This window comes from Alosa pseudoharengus, unplaced genomic scaffold (assembly GCF_046254945.1).
Source record: "Alosa pseudoharengus isolate Yale_2024_CS ecotype anadromous, Long Island Sound unplaced genomic scaffold, YU_APseudo_1.1 YU_APseudo_1.1_scf_21, whole genome shotgun sequence".
Taxonomy (NCBI): Eukaryota; Metazoa; Chordata; class Actinopteri; order Clupeiformes; family Clupeidae; genus Alosa; species Alosa pseudoharengus.
This window is the reverse complement of record NW_027468674.1, coordinates 6,103,541-6,124,823: the sequence shown is the minus strand read 5'-3', so window position 1 is coordinate 6,124,823 and position 21,283 is coordinate 6,103,541. Positions and strand designations below refer to the sequence as shown.

Here is a 21,283-nt window from a genome sequence, read left to right as displayed (position 1 = left end):
TTAGCATCCGGCAGTTTCTGCATGCTGGGGACCCATACTATATATTTCTATCATAAAACTTTGGTGTACTTAACTCAACATTTCTGGGTTCACCTTTATGTCAACTAGACTATTATGCTTGTTTATGTAAAGCACATTGAATTACCCCTGTGTATGAAATGCGATATATATAAATGTAACCCCTCCTTAACGGGTGTGCACAGGCACTCGCTACATTACATAAACTATAAAACAGTGGCGCAACAGGATCCTGAGGTCTCAGCGGTTGAATGGCGAGTTGGCTGACAATTCCTGAATACCAGTAGGCTCTTAAACAATTAAACACAATCAAAGAATTAAATAGCGCGGTGCCTCCACTGTAAAAATACTACACTTACCTTAAAGCTTTTGTATGATGTAGTCTTACAGAATTTAAAATATATAATGTATGTGTAAGTAATTACACTAGTGGTAAATGCATACAAATGAATTGCCAATACACCCAGAAGTATAGTGAAATATAACCATACAACATTTATTCACTAATAATAATAAAAGGAATGACCTTTATAAGAAACTTCAATGAGAAGCAACAAGGAATCAACACCCTGACAAATAGACAAACGTTAGCAGGTGAACAATTCACTCTGAGTGGAACAGGGTGAAACCCGAACGTTAACGTTCAGACAGTAAGGCTAAATACACTGTTAGCTTAAGCTAAACAGTTCCCAGTGTGAAAGACAGACAACAATACAATATACCTATCATTCAATCACAACAATATACAAATCACAAAATAGTATATCATATTGTAGCGACCGGCTGTCAATCAGGGAGTGCCCGTGCTATGCATAACCCCTGGCACGCTCATGGTTGGCAGCCTGGTGAGAGGGGGGCGGGACCCCCGGGGAATATAGGCTACTGTTCGGGAAAGTTCTGCCTCTTTCGCTTCTGGGCCTGACACGGCCCGCTGTGTGTTACAGGCTGCATTGTGTGCTTTGTACAATAAACCAGTTCATGAAGGTGCTACTTTTAGGTCTAAAATGCTTCGTGAATTAAGTTAGTGAAAAAAAATTAGGAGTAGTTAGGAGTGACACGCCCATTATTTTTAGGAGTTGCTCCTAAATTCGCCACTTAGGAGCTACTTTTAGCCTACAGCCCCTGATATACACCAATTCTGAAATATATTTGTATTAATATATTTTGGCAAGTAAATTTTAAACTGCTACAACAAAATTCCCTGATATTCCATGACTTTGCCCCAAATATTAGAAAATTCCCTGACTTTCCATGTCTGGAATAGACTTTCTAAACTTTTTCTGATTTGGTGTTGTAAATGTTCGTAATGTTTTGGTTATAAATGTATGTTATTCGTAAAGGGTGACTTTTGTAGAATATTTTCGGAAGTGCTTCCAGAAATGTTTGTGTTTTCATGTCTGATGTGTTATTTCTGGCAGTATGATGTTATAGGCTACTCAAACAGCCACCCTCTTAGTGTGTGTCAGTGAAGATGGCACAATTAGACTGAGACGTTCAGTAGCCTATTCCTGATGTTGATCAAATTAAACGCCATGCGAATTTGGTTATTTATTAGCCTACTTTATTTCATTCCTTTGTTAAAAGTACGATTTATTTTTAGGAAAAATGTAGGCTGGGCCTGTGGTAAAAAGCTGGGCACACCCATAACGCCGTGCCTGCTACACACTTGGAACACCTCCTCCAAGTAAAAGATTCTAGAGCGGAGCAAGATAGATCAGTTACGTCATAGGCATGAAGTACGCTCTGAGCCCGACGCGCGGTGAAGAGAGGCAGCTCGTGAAACTCCCACCAGTTTCCCTACAGACCATTTAGGTATCTGCGGACATCTGCACACGGATACAAACACCATCAGGTGGGCAAACAAGTTCGGTTAGGCAGTATTGGCGTGCAGTGTTTAAAAAAACGCTATTTCCGGGTAAACCTATGCTAACTGCAGACAGGGCAAAGTTCAGAGCACTGGCAACGTGTTTATCGACCACTTTTAGTCGCTTTGTTTTTTCCTTACGGCTCCTTCAACACGTTGAATCGCCTGCAAACAAGTTACCGGAGGTCTGTCAACGTTAGCTGTGCGGCGCACACAACGATTGGAGCCACAGACGATAATTAGCTTCCGCTTAAAGAAAGAGGGGAACACACACTCCAAAAGGCAATCACATCGGCTGCTTCACCAGCCAGGGGCCTGTACTACGAAGCGGGGTTACTGGCTTATCTGGATAACTTCGAGAGTAACTTGATCACGTGTGGCGTAACTTCCCGATTAACCCGTACTACGAAAGGTGGATAGGTTTTAACCGAGGTATGCTGCCATGGCAATTTACGCTGCATCTCAAACCTGCTCCAACCAGGTTATGTTCTTGGTTAACCCGAGGTCTCCGTTAACCAACTGAATGCAAATTTACGTATGCACCCTGTGAGTGCTTTTCTTGTCTCGGCACGCAACGTCATTAAGAAAGCGCTTGCCTCTGCAAAGATGCACATAGTATGATATACCTTAACATTATAGTTGAAAATACCTCCGAGAACTTGCCCCTCCACTTCCAATCAACTACACTAGGCCATTCATCAAACGTCTATCAATAAAATAAGCAAACAAAGAGTACCTAGGCCTATGTTAATAATTATAAGGCTATCATAATTAAAATAATAACTATGGTAGTAGGCAGACAATCTGTTTTGTTTTGCGAGCAAATACATTTAGCAAATAGTTTATAAATGGAATAAAGCTCCTTAAAAATTAGCACGGAGGTCTGACAGCTAGCTGAACCAATAAGACGACATAATTACCATTAGAATTAACTTAGCTTGGCGACCAGGCTAGGTGCAGAGAATAAATCCCCATGGTAACTTATGTGCCATCTCTTTTGTGAAACCAAGTCAAGGCTAAATTCATCCAGGATAACCTAAAAATCCCAACTTAATCCCTTATCTATGTTTTGTGAAATACCCCTCAGGTTGTGCACGCAGCTGCATTGTTTACTAACTGTAAATCGGTCTATAGCACCAACCCATACAGAAAAATAATATATTCACATATATGCAGCTTGAACATATTCCAGTATAAGCACATCTATGTTAAATACATATATTTACATCTATGTGAAATACATATATTTCCATGTATGTATCAATATATTTCAAAATATAAGTAAATATTCAATATTGGCCACTTTCTTATATTTTATGCATATAATTAAATATATGGCAGTAAGAAGCATGATCACATGACCCTTGATGAAGATTCTGATCACATGATCTATATATTTCAGACATATATTTCTCTAATATAGTTCATATTCTACTATGGTTTGATATTTTTCGCATTGATAATTAAATATTTCACTATTGTGTTTACTTAAAATTAACCATAGTATCAGTATAAAAAGGAAGAAAAACCACAACACTTCTGTTATCTTTTAATTTTATTTTATTGAAAATCTTTGTTTTTGTTATGGAACCTCAGTTCTGTCACTTTTGCATTTATTGCCTGGCCCAGCAATCTGGAGTGAGTGTCTGGCCTGGGAACTGCTTCAGGGTGGCCTTTGAATAAGACAGAACATATACAAATAGAACATGCAAAATATTAGTGACACAAATACAGATGCTAAAGTGCAGAAACACTGTTGTGTTATCACGATAATTGGACATAAATACAAAGTGAGTTGGAGAGAAAGACATACAAATAAAATAAACTCACCAATTATCGACTTAGTCCTCTCAGGGTCCAGGCATTCCCTCTAAGTGCCTCCTAAAAAATAGCACAATCAATTAGGACCTCAAATAGTTACAGTTTACTAACACAGAAAAGATCTATGATGGTGAGGCGAAAATAGGAAGCAGTCCACACAGACAGCCTAACACTTTTAAATGAGACAACACAACTAATATATCATATACACAGAAGAGAGAAGCACACAGATACGCACTGAAAGAAAAAGTTAGTTTCATCCTCAAATTTTTACTAAACTTGTACAACCAAGAAGCTGCTATTTCATTAAAGTTAAACATGTACATTTTAATGTAAAAGTTCACATCTGTATGAAAACACTCTACAAACCTTGTTGAATAAAAGCCTTCAGACTCACAACCTCTTCTTGGAGAGCCATTATCGCCACCTCTTCTGTAGGTGGTTGTCAGTTCTTGGTTATCTCCCACAGCTCACACTCAGAGAACTCTACCAGCCTTCTCTGAAACCTGCAAGTAAACGGAATATACAGCATGAATGAGAGTGGCGTTGCTAAAGGGTATACTCGAGTAATATGTAATGTCCTAACCAGTGGGCAGCCGTGGCCCACTGGTTAGCACTCTGGACTTGTAACCGGAGGGTTGCCGGTTCGAGCCCCGACCAGTGGGCCGCGGCTGAAGTGCCCTTGAGCAGGGCACCTAACCCCTCACTGCTACCCGAGCGCCGCCGTTGAAGCAGGCAGCTCACTGCACCAGGATTAGTGTGTGCTTCACCTCACTGTGTGTTCACTGTGTGCTGTTTGTGTTTCACTAATTCACCGATTGGGTTAAATGCAGAGACCAAATTTCCCTCACAGGATCAAAAAAGTATATATACTATACTATACTATGTCCTGGGATATTCCCACTCATGAAGTGTCTCCCATCCGAGACTGCTATCTGAGACTGTAGGGAAGCTGTACCAACCATCATAGAAAGATATGGTTGGAAAGGTATATTTTCAGTTCACTTTGTGTCCTCAGTAGCTTGAAGCTAATTTCTTGTCATTCAAAAGATCAAAACTACTCAAATGTATAAATTCTCAGAAACAAAAGGTTATGTTCTGCATTCGAAAATAGACCTTTAACAAAAAAGTTGTATTCATAAGTAAACATTAATTTTTGATTACCTTTGGTCTATGTGATGATGAAGCATCAACATTTGTCAGTGAAGCATACTATGGGTTGGGCTTGGGTCGTCTTGGTCTCAGGTCTTCTGGTCCATCCTCCGGTGTCCTTGATGTAGCTTTCGAGTGTTGCCTCTCTAAAATGTAAAAAAAGGGGTGTCAGTGCTCAAATGCACTACATGACCATACATGGTCCTTTTCAATACAATTCAACTTTTACATTTCCATAATTTAGCATGGGTGTGAATGGTTTTGCAAGAATGTCAGTGCACAAAGCATGACAAAGTAGTTTGATAGTGCACAAAAACAAAACACATTACTTGCAATACCATTTCCATTAAAAATTAAGCACAGTACTTGTGTCTTCAATTTCTACACGTCCACTCTAATAACTCTCCAGCACATAACGTTACCACATTACATCCTATCTAAAAAAAAAAGCTAATGTTAGCTCTAAGTGTTGTCCATGATGCAACAATAGCAGCTAGCTAGCTAAACCACAGTGCATAGAATGTCTACACCTTAGGCTAGTAATGTTAACCGTTACATGTTCTGTCTTGCATGACAAATCATAAGTTAGCTTCTATCTATGCCCATCAATCTACATGCCAGAGGCAAATATACTACCAAATATGGCCGGGAGACAGGTTAAATTGGTATTTCACTTTGTCATTACAAGTCGTTTTCATTAATTGTCTAAACGTTTCTCAGTGAATTTATTTTTCAAACCCCTTTCAGGTGTAAAAAAATAAAGCTAGCACTAGCTAATTTACGCTAACGTTAATGTTACAGAAAGTAGCAAAGGTTAGCTTCCAGCTTCCACCAATAACACCATTTTTAATTGGGACATTAACTTCTGCAAATGTTATATGAAAGCAATTTAGCATACAATGAAGATCTACTTACCAGCAATTTTGACCACCATGGCTTCGAAAACCGGCCAACACAGGGAAACTTGGCTGCCTTCCTCCCCTCCACCACATAGTTTCTAGCAAGATATTGTCCCATAATGTTACAGAGCCGTTGAAAAAGTCTTCCTCATTAACGTTAGGTTTACTAATGCAGTCAGTCGGCAAAATGCTGGTTTTTGCCCTCATACTCCCCGCTAATCCACTTAACCAGAGCAAACGTTTTACATTTGGACTAGTAGTAGCTGTTAGTTATGCTTAGTGAAAAAGCTGCAAACATTTTAACCGTTATTCCAAAGACCTTAGAGTACGTTAGTAGTGACGTATTTTGAAGTTGAAGGTAGCCTTTTTTGTAAACCCCATCCATCACTGCCTGTGTGCAAATAAGTTATGCATGAAAATGCACTGTACTGTTCTTCCTAGGCAACTTCTTCTTATTACAGTGCATGAAAATGCACTGTACTGTTCTTTCTAGGCAACTTCTTCTACTTCTTCTTTTTATTATTATTCCGCTTACCACTTTTTCCGTACGCAATTTCTCTTGAACAGTTTAACTTAGAAACTTCATTCAAACTTTGTAACGTAGGTCTTCAAACAGATCGGGTTGGTATGACTTTTCAACTTTGAAACTTTTATACTTTTTAAACTATTAAAGAAAAACTTTTTAAAAATTCCCATAGACTTAACATTGCCGATTGTGACATCATAATACGGCCGTTAAGCAATTAGAATCCTATGGCAGGTGTTCAGGCCACCTGGATCAACTGCCAGGCTTTAAGCATACAAACTGGCCCTATTAAGACTACACATCCTGTTCAACTGCTTCCTCTGCCAAAAACTGTTTCAAAATAAAAGTCCTCACTACAATATTTCACTATTAAACAATTTAACCCTTTAAACTACTGAACTTTTTAACTGTTCAGCCATTGTAACTGTTACTTGTCATCGACTATGACTCCTACCCACTATAGCTAGTTAGCATAGTTAGCATGCTAGTTAGCATTTTAGCAAAACTGCTAAAAATGATTAGCTAAGTAACATGGTTAGCATGTTAGCATGCCAGTTAGCATAACTGTTAAAATGATTAGCTAGGTTAGCTAAGTCACATGGTTAGCATAGTTAGCATGTTAGCATGCTAGGTAGCATAGTTAGCATAACTACTAAAAATGATTAGCTAGGTTAGCTAAGTCACATCATTAGCATAGTTAGCATGCTAGTTAGCATAGTTACCATAACTACTAAAAATGATAAGCTATGTTAGCTAAGTCACATGGTTAACATAGTTAACATGTTAGCATTGCTAGCATAGTTAGCAAAACTGCTAGAAAACGTTAGCTAAGTAGCATGGTTAGCATGTTAGCATTGCTAGCACTGCTATAAAACATTAGCTAAGTAGCATGGTTAGCATAGTTAAAAATATTAGCATAACTGCTAGCAAACATTAGAGCCATTCCAACTTTCAGTTATCATCAAATATCTACCTATACACAGCCATTAAACTATTTCAATATCAACATTCATTAAACGTCCAGTCTGTCAACAACTTTTAAACGGTCTACTTTTAAACTATCTATTAAACTAGCTGTCTATCAACAACTTTTAAACTATCTACTGTCTATCAACAACTTTTAAACTATCTACATTCAGCTTTTAAACAGTCTACTTTTAAACTATCAACTTTTATTAAGCTATGCAACCACCATGTCTATCCTAGCATCACCGTAGTAACCATCTCTGTATTATCTGTTTTAACTATACATGATATTTTACATCACAACTTTAGCATTTTCATGCACTGGTAATTCCTTGGAATTGCATTTCTAGTTGAATATATTCACCATATATGTTCATGTAAGATATCCACATATATGTTACATTGCATATATGTGAATATATTTTTTCCCTTGATTTTTCTGTATGGGAAGGTTCAAAGAATTCTGAACGGAACTGGTTCAAGAATTGGTTCACTGTCAGTGGAAAAACGCCCATAGATACAGAACACTGTATCAACTTTTATTTCTGTGTGTGTGTGTGTGTGTGTGTGTTTCCAGACGTAATGGACTCTGATCCAGATGGGATGAAGAAGATGAGCAGAGACTCCAAAGTGGGCGTGTCTTCATCTGACTCTGACAGGTCAGTCTTTATGGAGGACAAAACGTATTTAATATGGAAACCAGTATGTGACAAAAACTACAGAGTTGAGCAGTAAACCTCAGTAACTCACTACCTCTTTGATGTGGTAGTGTTGGAGTGGAGGTTTGGATGTGACTATAAGACACTAGTGTTTGAGTGGAGGTTTGGATGTGACTATAAGACACTAGTGTTGGAGTGGAGGTTTGGATGTGACTGTAAGACACTATAGTGTTGGAGTGGAGGTCTGGATGTGACTATAAGACACTAGTGTTGGAGTGGAGGTTTGGATGTGACTATAAGACACTAGTGTTGGAGTGGAGGTTTGGATGTGACTATAAGACACTATAGTGTTGGAGTGGAGGTTTGGATGTGACTATAAGACACTAGTGTTGGAGTGGAGGTTTGGATGTTACTATAAGACACTATAGTGTTGGAGTGGAGGTTTGGATGTGACTATAAGACACTAGTGTTGGAGTGGAGGTTTGGATGTGACTATAAGACACTATAGTGTTGGAGTGGAGGTCTGGATGTGACTATAAGACACTACTGTTGGAGTGGAGGTTTGGATGTGACTATAAGACACTAGTGTTGGAGTGGAGGTTTGGATGTGACTATAAGACACTATAGTGTTGGAGTGGAGGTTTGGATGTGACTGTAAGACACTAGTGTTGGAGTGGAGGTTTGAATGTGACTATAAGACACTAGTGTTGGAGTGGAGGTTTGGATGTGACTAGAAGACACTAGTGTTGGAGTGGAGGTTTGGATGTGACTAGAAGACAGGAAGTGAAGGAACATTATTGTCTGAATGTGTATTTTACATCTGTTTTTTTATGATATGCATGATTTTCTTCTTTTATTATAAATTCCATCTCCTCTCCTCCTCTCCTCTTCTCTTCCTCTCTGTAAGTTGGTTAGTAATGCAGTTGGTTTGTCTCTGTTTTGGGTGCTGGAGGGATTTGAATATGGGATCAGTGACTGAATGCTAAACATCCCCATTCTCCTGTCCTCCCCTCAGCTGTCCTCTCATCCTCTTATTTTCTCCTTTCACCCTCTCCTCCCTCCTTTTTGCTTCTCTCTCTCCCTCTGTTCTAATCTGTCTCTCTCTCCTTATCTCTCTATCTATCTCTCTTTCTCTCTCTCAACTGACAGACAGATGCACACCATACTTGAGCTGATTATTACATGCACATACTATACCGCTAACCTGTGTGTGTGTGTGTGTGTGTGTGTGTGTGTATTGATCAGTGGAGTCTTTCTGAGGGAGATGTGAGGACACTCACCTTTTTAGTGTCATGTTGTGTTAACAGTGTCCAGCAGGGGGCGTCAGACACAGACGAGATGCAGAGGGACTCTGTAGAACACAGATGAGATAATGGATCAGGACATTCTGTCAGGCAGTCTCCAAAACCCTCTACAAAACACCTCTGCTCGGTCAGATTTAATTATGTTGATTTCAGAAGCCCACTAGAACCAGGGATGGTCCGATACTGATACTGGCACTGTGGGCCCATATACTCGTACTCATGAAAAATCACCAATACCATCCACCGATATTGGCATTGGGGATCGGGCCGATACTGGGCCCATATATTCATACTCGTAATCACCAATACCACCCAACCGATGCCACCTCATTACACCATTGCCCCTAAATCATAGTAGCTTAGCTGCTGCTCTTAAAGGGACATTGTTGTCGAATAGTAGCATACATTTCTAATTTGGTGCCTTCTTGACCAAGAAAAGGCAGAAAATGACTTTTTAGTGCTTGTGGATTGCAGACAACAATCCCCATAGTGCATTGCAATGCTCAGCTCCGCAGGCCACTCCCACTTTCGAACGCAATGGTTGAACTCCCCCCATCAATCTATTAACCAAGGATCGAGCGTTGACTCCACTCTACGCTACCTGGAAATCATTTCACACAAATTCTAGTGAAGAGTTAGTTTGCGATCTCATTAGTAAATTACTCCTCAAAATGCAAAATGGTGTGCACTTGCATGGTACCGGGATGTTCAGCCAGCACAAGGAAAATACACAAAGTACGTTTTCATAGATTACCCAAAGAGTTGGAGCAAAAAGTAGCTACGGGCTATCATTAACCCGAAGTTCGGAGAGGACACAGCCATTGAAGCACTAAAACATCTGATGGTATGCAGTCTACATTTCAAGCCAGAAGACTTCGAACCCAACCCCTTAGGAGTGAAGAGACCCGGGCTTGTGAAAACCGCAATTCCGTCGATATTTACCTTGCCAGACGATGTCGACGAACAGCCAGGAACTTCTGGAACTAGCAGTGCTATCAATAGCTGCGCTAAACGCATTTGCCTGGAGGTAAGGTTCTTTCACACACTGATATAGTCGTCTGCTGTAAAGCAGCACATCTCATATGATTTGGCTGTTTACAAAGTAAATATCTTGTATGTTTTGGTCGCTTGCTGTTCTAAATTAGAACTTCTAATGTGTCTGCCTCGCTAACTCCACTCGTCAGCAATGAGGGAGAAAAGTTAGCAATGTAAGACACTTTGCTATACGTTCTATATAAGTTTGCTATTAGCGATGTAAATCCACCATGTTTTACTGTGTTAGTCTGACGTTATTCAAATGTTTTTAACGTTATTGAACGTATGACATTTCAGACTAAAACGCCGCCGACGTCTGCTGCAGCATTGTTGTCCTCATCATCAGAAGAGGATGAATCCCAGTTAGCGTCCGCACCAATGTTATCAACACCAGTCAAGATTCCTCCCTCTGTCCAAGCACAGTTTGTAAGTAGCCTACATAATATTATCTCTAATCATGGCTGCAGTGGAGGCTAAACGCAAGTAAACGCAGTTTACCCACCTTTGAAATTTCAGAAATAGTTTATCCACCTCTTGATAGAGTTTATCCACCACTCAATACATTCAATGCACTTCCTAATGGAGTGTATGCACTCTTGGAACTAGTAGGCATACCACTAGTAAACAGTAATCTTCACCATTACCAAATATGTTCTGAATGTCTTATGTATTTAAAAAAAAAAAAAAAAAACACCATCCAGTGGCGCTTTTCCTTACTGCAGTTTAGCCACCTCTTATTTCACCACTACACCTATCTCTACTATCTCTAGTATATCTAAGACTACTGTCTGATTTAAATTAGTGGAATATAGTTTGAAAAGAAACCTCGTTTGTTTTATAGTCAAAATGCCTAAGTACACCTGGCCTTGATACCAGTGCCAGCACCCTTGAAGTTGGTGAAACAGATGAAAGCTATCTATTAACATCAGATTATATTTCAAGATAATTGTTAGTTTTGTTCTCCAAAACCTACCCCGGAATAAAATGGGCACTGCACACCTGTGCGTTGTTAATGGTTTCCCCCGTCCAGTTTTATTTCCTGAAGCCACAGTTTTCTTCTGTTTATATTAAATGCCCCTTTCCCTTTTCAGATGAAAGCTAACAGCTTGAGTCAACCCTCACCACCACAATGTTAATTGTTGTCAAGAAAGGCAATTCTCTATGGTGTCTTTGAATGTATTTGATAATTTCAGACACAGATCATTTCACTTCCTATCAGACCTGAATCTTCCTGAAGTTCCATTGATTTACAAGGTGCAAATTTTAATATCTTTCACAGGTCTGTTGTAAACCACACGTGGTTTTCCTGTGGCACCAGTAAGGGGGACATCGAGGTAAGGAATCAGAAGCTGCCATACATTTTCTATCTGATTTTTGTTTTAAGTAGTAGTATTATTGAGAATCTTTTCGTTCCCAAAGGCACTACAAAACAGGTGAAGTACCTCCCTAAACATCAGGCCTTCACCTATGAGGGAATGAGGGAGAGGACCTACCTCACCATCATGGAACATAATGAGAACATTTTGGCACGAGAACAAGCCACCACGGCAACAAGTGTGTTTTCATGTACTCTAAATACTAAAATAACCATAAGTAGCATGTTCACAGCTAACTCAAAATGCATACTTTGCTGAAAAGTTCATTCTATTCCTGTGGAGAGACAACTACTAGTCAAATCTTCATTCAGATATCTGTGTAATCATTATAATCCTTGTAATTTATAGGAGAACCACGCGTCAAGCAGGTATTCTGCAAAAAGTCAAAGCAATGGATAGTCAAGAAAATGTATAAGCCACACACCACCAAGTTCATCCAGACACTAATTGAGAAGGTTATAGAAAACAGACGCAACCCAAACATAACATTCAAGGACTCAACCTCCTCACTCACCCAACCACAACCTCCTTTGCCACCTAACATTGCCCCTGTCCCAAAGCCGCCAAAGGAAGCTGCAACATCATCATTCAAGAGCCGCTTCTGAGACGTCAGCTCTACATTAACCCATTCCACACCAATATTTTGTAATATTACCATGTCTTATATGTCTTTGTCTTATGATCTTTTGACCTTATTCTTGCACTGCCTTACCTGTTTGCACTGCCATCGAGCGCCTTACTATAGGCTACATACTCAATCACAGGGTCAATACCTCTTTTTTATAGTGTGGATAATGTTGTTTGTTAGCCTGACGAGCCAGACCCACATTAAAATGTAGGATCTGGGCACTCACCGTTCGCAGTGCTCAGTCCGAGGGGCGGGATAATCAGTTGTCTTTCAAATTCCCTCTGCACGCAATAGGACAGCGGCAGCGGTATTTGTCCCATGCGTTTCCAACCAGCGGAGCTAGTTGGCTAGTTCAAACGTTTGCCAACTTAATAAAAGCTTAACTCGTGTCACACTGTTCGCCAGCAGCAACATCCATCTTATTTGTTTTCAAGTAGCAGGGAATTCAAGCCAAACCGTTGCAACTCTGCCATCAATCATTATGTTAAGCCCACCTAACGACTCTATACACAATTTCATTGGCCTGATTAAGTTTCGATTTCTGGAGCTCACAAGCCAACGGAGAGTTGCTAGACTAGCGCTGCCGCTAGGGGCGCGTCTAGATTTCTAGGCTAGTTGTTTGTGTGTTTTGATGTTCATGACACAATGCTTTCTTTGTCAATTAAAAACAAAATGTCACTCGTGCTCTCCTGTCTGCCTTCAACAAAGTTTAGCATCATAAACTTGGAAGGAGGTAACTGATTAGCAACAAACTTATAATGCAATGTGTACTTGTAATACTTCATAATTTATAGAAATTATAGGTATGACCACCATTCTGTTATCTTTGTCATCTGAGGCAACGGTAGTTCCAGTTTTGAAATGTTGGTCGTCAATAACTTGAATACACTTGGAGCAACACTACTAAGAAAGAAACTACAACAACATACATTTTAAACATTTAATTAAAGGAGAATTCCGGTGTGATATTGACCTAAAGTGTGTTGAAACATGATACCGAGTGTGAACGTATGTCTCATAGCCCATCTCGGCTTGTCCCCTGCACTCCAAAATCTGGTGCTAGTTAGCCGATGCTACCAACAGCTTTTTCAATTGTGGTGCTTCGGCATCGGGCTAGCCATGCAAATAAATCACTGTTTTACACCATTTACGAGGCTCAAGGTATCTCCACACTTCATTGGTAGACTACCGAAGGCCCTGACATTTAAAACGAGACATTGAGAACTTTTAAAAAGCACTGGTAGTTTACTTACAAGAAGATTTATACAGACAGTATCTTCACGAAGTTTAGCGTTTGCAGCCATCTTGAATTTAGTCACGATAAGTAGAGCGACGAGTAAGAATGAACAGGTATGATAAGGGATCAGATTTCAAAAATAATTCTGTGGAAATGCATGGATTCCAGTTTCTTCCAGTAGGAGCACCGGCACCACCAATCCGCCCCAGCTCGAGCCATTGCGGGCTCCTCGTCCGCGGCAGGCAGGTCGTCTGCCTCGGCTGTTGTGGCAGCAGCTTCAGCCGCCTCCAGTTCCTTCATCAGCTGCTCGTCGCTATATTGTGGCTCATAAAGGTAGCCACGAACATCCGTTTTAGGGATCGACCGATATGTTTTTTTCAGGGCCGATACCGATATCAATTATTACCAAAACAGGAGACCGATAACCGATATGTAAAACCGATATGTCAGTTGTCAAAAAGGGGGGTAGATAGTAAAGGCTATATGCTGCAAAAATTTAATTAAAAATCATTTAATTATGCAAACTTTTCTTGCTTCTTTTGATACACAATTGTCTATCAACTTGCATCACTTTGCAAGTGTAAATCCTGTGTATCATGTTAATCCAAGAGCTGAGTGATAGCAATTATTATTTTCATAGAGTAGGCATGCACAATGGGCTATGTGCTTGTTAAGGGACCTGTCACAAAGAGGATGCTTTGCCATCGTGTGTGTGAGTGCACAAGAGAGGGAGAGGAAGAGGTGCATGCGTGATGGCAAGTGTTACGGTTGAATAGTTTAACAAAACAGTTTTAAAATAGTTCTTAGGCTATTTAAGCATGCAATTTGTATCCATGTGTAGGCTATAAACTACACTTTTGAGAGCCGGATTAAATTACGGTTAGCCCTGGGTGCATGTAGTCTTTTCTGACAGTTCGTTTCAAAAAGGAGCAATTAGACTTTTTGACGTTCGCTATCGCATAATTTAGGACTTGTCTGTACTATGTCCGCCGAGGTGTCCCGTTATCACAATTAACGAACGAGGCAGAGGCAGAGAACCCGACGCGCAGCACTTGAGTTTGTGGGCTAACTAGTAAACAGCATCAGTAACGTGCATCAATCGGGAATTCGCTAAATTAAGGAAGTGGGTGCTTTACTTATTGATCCGGATCAAAGAGACAATAGCTTACAAAGTGGTGTTTTTGTAACTTCAGTGTAGATGATTGTGATTCACTGCAACTTCAGCTATGTAGGCTACCTTCCTTACCTTCGAAAAATAGCTCCGAGACTACAGCTGAAGCCCAGTCAGCCTCAGTGAGAATCCTAAACTTTGTCTGTGTTCAGTCTTCGATCCTGATTGGCTGCATTCGTGCTAACAAATCAGACGGTGTAGTGGGCGGGACAATGCTCTTGACCACAGAGTAGCAAATGCAGGGAGTGAGAGACGCTTTACAGACAAAATAGCGCGTTTCATTTTTTATCCATTTCAATATCGGCTTATTGGTGGAAAAAATGACCGATACCGATTATTATAAAAATGCAAAATATCGGCCCTAATAATCGGCCAGGCCGATAATTGGTCGACCCCTAATCCGTTTCTACCATAAGTTCTTCAAAATCCCAATCCTCCATATTGCATCCGTCTGCATCAGTAGCCTACCTACGGCCATATTTTCTGCAGGTTTCTGCCAGTGAAGTGAAACGCACTGGCACTGATCTGTGATAGGACTGTTAGCGCATTAGGTCCAACCCCCTATGGTCAGGGTTGAAAGGGTGGTAACTAGCGCTTGTAGTCTCATCAGAAATCCCCCCCTCTTACACTTCCTCCGACAATGACGCAAAATGACGATTTTTGCATCATTGTGGGAGGAAGTGTAAAGAGGTGAATACGGATTTCTCCCGTCTCAGGGGAAAATGAGAGAGTGTTGCATGACCATTCAAAAGTATAACTGGGTTTCCAACAATGCAAAGCCTAATGCAAATGGGTGGAGTGTTCCTTTAATAAACTGCCACTATGCTTCCATGTAGCCTGCTTGGGGATAAGTCATCTATAAAACAAACTGTGGAGTTTCCGTTTCAGTAGATTCATTTAATTTGCGTATTTTTTGTTAACATATGTTACCCTTTCCTGCCTCAACTCCAGACTGTAACGTTAGTCGGATCATTATATGCTCCAAGGCCGAAGTCAGCACCCAATTCACTTCAACTATAGGTCATAGGACAGGACATATTGTGTGAGAAATCACCACTGTATTCAATGGCCAATAGCGTAAACAATGCATAAGTCACCTTGACTAAATCTGCTTTGGCAGCAATCAGTAAACAAGCTGTGTGGCAGTAGCACTAGTACTCTCTCACATACTTGCTCTCACTCGACCCACACACTTCTCCACCGTGGGATAGTGGGAAACGTAATTTCGATCTCTTTGTATGTCTTGACGTGAAGAAATTGACAATAAAGCAGACTTTGACTTTGACACACTAAAAGGAGCCACACCACTTTTACACTTTCTACAGTCTAGGGTGATGGGTGATCATGTTTTTTGTGAGAGACTGCAAAATAGTCTAGTTAATAATTTGTTTAATTTAAGGTCTCATTTCATCGTTTTTTCATTAATTTTGCCATGGTATTGCTCTAGTATTAGTAAATGCCCTGTGAGCCGGTTTTGGTGAAAAAATAAATGCTTTCCTGCTTCTATTTCATGCTGTTCTAGTTTGGTGGGGAAGATGGGAGGGGAGGAACGACAGGATTTTGCCTCTTACTCATGAATATTCATGACATGTTAATGACCTCGCCTCTGATTGGCTAACAGTACTGTGACGCTCCCTCCAGTGCGTCCTCATCCGATTCTACCAGAGAATTTCTGCCTATGCTCCATATTCAATTAAAACCTAAGTCAAAACTGTTGCACAAAATGTCTTCGGAGATACAAACTTATGTGTTTGATCCTGAATCCGAGGAGGAAGAAGAACCGTCTCCTGATTGTTTATCGGTGAACGTTGGTTTAATAGAATGGTAGCAATTGCATGTCAGCTTAAATTTTCTCCTAAAAGAGGTAAACGTTTGTGGCAATCGCCATCTTGCTTTCAAGTAATAAACAGTTGGAAACGTTTTAAAATAAAGATTTATTTCTTTACACACTCAAAAGTCTTTGCAATCTTCCTAGTAGATATTTTACTTCACAGCACAGGTTATAAGCACCGCTAAATGCATTTCAGCCACTGACCTAGACTGGAATTGCAGCAGAATGCCTACAGAAGCAGAGAATATGTGCTGCAAGGAGACTTCTCCGGCAATGAGGACTATGGCTTTGATAGCCTACATTGGCAGAGGTTAGCCTACTCAAGTTGTTTTCTGTCACGTATGACCCTTAGGAAAAAGTACTATAGGAAACCTATAGTATTTTGGGACTAAATATTATAATAATCTTATAGGAATTAGGGCTGGGACAACGCGTCGACGCAAAAAATACGTCTACGCAAAATATGCGCGTCGATTCATTAAGCATAATGTGTGCCGCTAAATATTTTGAATTTTACACCTTCAGTGTTTCCCATACGTTGACTAATCTGTGGCTGGGGGCCACGAAATCATTGAGCTGTGCTTTTTACGCACGCAGCCTTTCCTTGCCCCGGCCACTCTCTCTTGTAACGAGCCCGCTGCTCCGCCTCTGCATGTGCATTTAACAAAATATTCGCGATTGTTGAAGGATTGTTGTTGCAACATAGAAGCATTGCATAGAACACGGTGGGCTAAATTGCTATTAAATCCGCTTAGCATCGTGACCATGCTGCGCAAATTTGTTCAAAATCTGCTGCATTAAAGTTAAAGGAATTATCCGGAGTAAAATGCACTTTAGATCGATTTACGGATGATTGGGGGTGCATACGTTGAGTTGACATCAAAATCATGTAATTCGGATGTGTTTTGAGAAAGTTCGATTGTACCGTTTTCAGTCACAACTCGTAGCTTGGAAGTGAGCGGGGCATTTCAATTGTGCCGCTACAAAACGCTATTTTTATACCTCTTCTACAGTTCCAAACAACATAACACTTACGTGGTAGTGAGTAGAGGGTCCCTAAAGCCAAACCGAAGTATCCCTAGGTCTTTATGTGGTCGAATAGAGAGTCCAGAATGAATTTCATCAAGCCAGTACCTTTCCGGAAATGTTGCCATCTTTGCTGCCTCTTCAGGGGAAAGTCCGTAGGAGTCTTATTGCTGAGTGTGTTGTAACCGTGTTGTAACCGTCGTCGCCGTTTAAAAAAAAAAAAAAACATAGTCCAGTCCACACAACTTCATTTCAATTTCGAAAGAAATACTGGACTATGTTTTTTTTTTTTTTTTTTAAAAACGGCGACGAAATTGTGAATTTCCAGAGCATGTTACAACACACTCAGCAATAAGACTCCTACGGACTTTCCCCTGAAGATGGCGGCAAAGATGGCAACATTTCCGGAAAGGTACTGGCTTGATGAAATTCATTCTGGACTCTCTATTCGACCACATAAAGACCTCGGGATACTTCGGTTTTGCTTAAGGGACCATCCACTCACTACCACGTAAGTGTTATGTTGTTTGGAACTGTAGAAGAGGTATAAAAATAGCGTTTTGTAGCGGTGCAATTGAAATGCCCCGCTCACTTCCAGGCTACGAGTTGTGACTGAAAACGGTACAATCGAACTTTCTCAAAACACATCCGAATGACATGATTTTGATGTCAACTCAACGTATGCACCCCCAATCATCCGTAAATCGATCTAAAGTGCATTTTACTCCGGATAATTCCTTTAACTCTGCTAAGGTCTCATCACAACATAGTCTACATCGAGGAGACCAAACTAAGTTAAGTTATGCAATCAAGCAGTATCTCAAAGCTAACGTTAGAATACTATTCAGATGTCAAGTTTAGCATGCTTACTTACATCTGCTTGTCATTTTCGTTACTCATGTAGGGCTCATTTTATTGACTCTGAATGTTTGCAAAATCCCAATGTAAATGGAAAAGTGTTTTCCAAGACTCAAAAGTGCTTGTCCCAATGAGAAGTAGGCTACGAACCGTTATTTGAACTAACTACTTATGAATTGCATTCACACATCATCAGCGTTTTAACGGTGTTAATGTTAATTGCAGGGATTCCCTCACAAACGTCGTCTTTAAGTGACAGGCACTCAATTAGACCTACTGAACTGAACTGAATGCTACCTCTGACTAAGAATGCATTACTTTGCACTTATATAGTCTTTTATTTTAGAATCTTAAAGCCTGTGTTGCAGGTTAACCACCACTATTGATTAATGGGTACATAAAGCACTCAATCTATGTATATCATTTTTAAAAATGTCTCCAAATGGTGTTAAATGCCAGTTTTTGTTGTTTTTAGCATTAGCAGGTTTTTTGTACGCAATTCGGTGATGACGTCACTTTGGGGACTACTTGATCTGCGCTTCATTCATTTCAATGCATTTCAATGGACATCGCGGTTACACTTTCAACATAAAGTTTGTATATTTACACTTCGAATTTCGTCACAGCATTTATATCACAGCTACCCTATGATCTACCAATGGTAATAACGGTGCCTGATATCAATGTAGTATTTTTTCTGAATTTCGGGAGGTCTCGTTTTGGAGGGTATGTTTTACATTCATTCCTATGGGAAACGGTCGCGGTTACACTTTCAACATAAAGTTTGTATATACACTTCGAATTTCGTCACAGCATTTATATCACAGCTACCCTATGATCTACCAATGGTAATAACGGTGCCTGATATCAATTTAGTAATTTTTCTGAATTTCGGGAGGTATCGTTTTGGAGGGTATGTTTTACATTCATTCCTATGGGAAACGGTCGCGGTTACACTTTCAACATAAAGTTTGTATATTTACACTTCGAATTTCGAAACGACCCTATGGTCTAACAAAGATAACAATGTCTTCCGATTTTAGTTTAGTTAGTGCAATTTTCTGAATTTGAGAGGCCTCGTTATGAGGCTACATTTAATGCACCTATTCAGTTCAATGTATTATGCTTATAACATTACGACACTTTTTTTGTTACTGTCAGTGAACAACACCGAATGAAAGTCAACATTTTCTTTATATCTAGTGATCATGTCGTTAGTTCAGATAAGTAGGCTACCGGGCAAACTTAGTCAGAAGATCAGAATATGAAGCATCATGATAGCTAGCTGCTAGCTGGGCTAACTTTTTAGTCCCACCTGTGAGCCACCCCAGTTACTTAGCTTCTAGCCGCCGCCGATTAGGCTGGTCGTGTCTTCAGCATGAATATTTTCGAAAACTACTGCTCGTGATTGATTGCTATTGACATCGTCAGGGTATGGCTTACCAAAGAGGGAGATAATATGGGCAAGTCGCAGTTTTGCAGGTGCTTGTGTGGGCTGTGCCGTCCCGATGTAAACTGTGGTGGAGAGCTGCAGTAACTAGGGAAGCGAGTGCATTTTGGCCGCTGGTCGAGGAGCTCCCCTGTGACCAGCATATGACATGATCTATCTAGTTATCTATCTACCTGTCTATATACATACAGTGGTGGAATGTAACGAAGTACAAATACTTCGTTACTGTACTTAAGTAAATATTCCACGTATTTGTACTTTACTTAAGTAGAATTTATAGTGCATACTTTTGACTTTTACTTCGTTACATTTTACAGCAATTATCTGTACTTTTACTCCGCTACATTTCTACAACACCATTGTTCCTTTTTACGATACATTTTATGATCAGATTTTTTCTCTCTCTGACAAACACGTTTGTTTTACCAGGGGGCGGGGTTGCTACCACAGATTCTGGAGTGCTACGTGCCCAGCTTCTAAATCTTTGAAACATAAGCTTATAGTCTAGACAGGCAAAGCGTGAGCTTGTAGCCATCTGCATTCGGTAGGCTATATTCACCAGACCCATGGCTACACTGGACATGCAACTGTGTTCTGTGCCTTTCTCTGTCTGTAATCTGCAGCGTTAGGGCCTCCTCTCCGATGAGATTGCTATCCGCGGATCAGCGAAGTTACAGGCTATGCCCATGCTTCTGTCACACGTCTGATCATTTGCGCCACAAATGAATGGTAGACTATTATAGAACCGCTGGCAGAAAAAAACGTAGCATTTTCCAGATTATGAAATATTTCTTAATTGTGTGTGATCAAATAAAGAGGCATAGCCTACAATTGGGGGGGTAGAAATGTGAGCGCTCATTCAATGTCTATGTGCGTCTGCGCAAGTGAAACTGAACCTAATCATAAAGACACCTTTCTCAGCAACTTTTCTGTTCAATCAGCAGAATTGGCATTACGATCCACCCGACGTTTCCCTGGTCTACCCCGTTAAACTTCAGGCTCTCGTGTTTTGCTGAATGATATACTCAGCAGATCACCCTAGTAGAAAACCAGAATTACAGTCTCTAGAATTGTAGGTCAGAATGTAAACTGGGCCACAGATGGTAAGCACAATTGCATTAGCTTAAAACTATCTGGTTGAATATAGCCTAACCTAAAACTAGCTTAGGCCTAATTAACATGCCACAGCCCATACTATTTTTTCTTTTAGAATATAGATATTAAGAGAATACATCATTAAGAAAATACTTTTACTTTTAATACTTAAAGTACATTTAAAAGCAGGTACTTTTTACTTTTACTTAAGTAGGGTTGTCATTTTGGTACTTTTACTTTTACTAAAGTAAATATTTCTCTGTGTATTTGTACTTTTACTTAAGTACTGAGATTCAGTACTTCCTCCACCACTGTATACATATCTAGGCTATCTATAGCCTATCTATTTATCTATAATCTGCGCTAT

At 40.1% G+C, this 21,283-nt stretch overlaps 1 long non-coding RNA gene across 1 annotated transcript; it reads left to right on the top strand.

Annotated features, from left to right (window-relative positions):
- The first annotated feature begins 1,778 nt into the window (after positions 1-1,778).
- LOC143137522 (uncharacterized) lies at positions 1,779-12,926 on the top strand. Its single transcript, XR_012989999.1, has 7 exons — positions 1,779-1,870; positions 7,824-7,905; positions 9,213-10,236; positions 10,542-10,670; positions 11,524-11,578; positions 11,664-11,798; positions 11,969-12,926. It is a non-coding gene; the product is annotated as an uncharacterized LOC143137522 (long non-coding RNA).
- Positions 12,927-21,283: the final 8,357 nt, after the last annotated feature.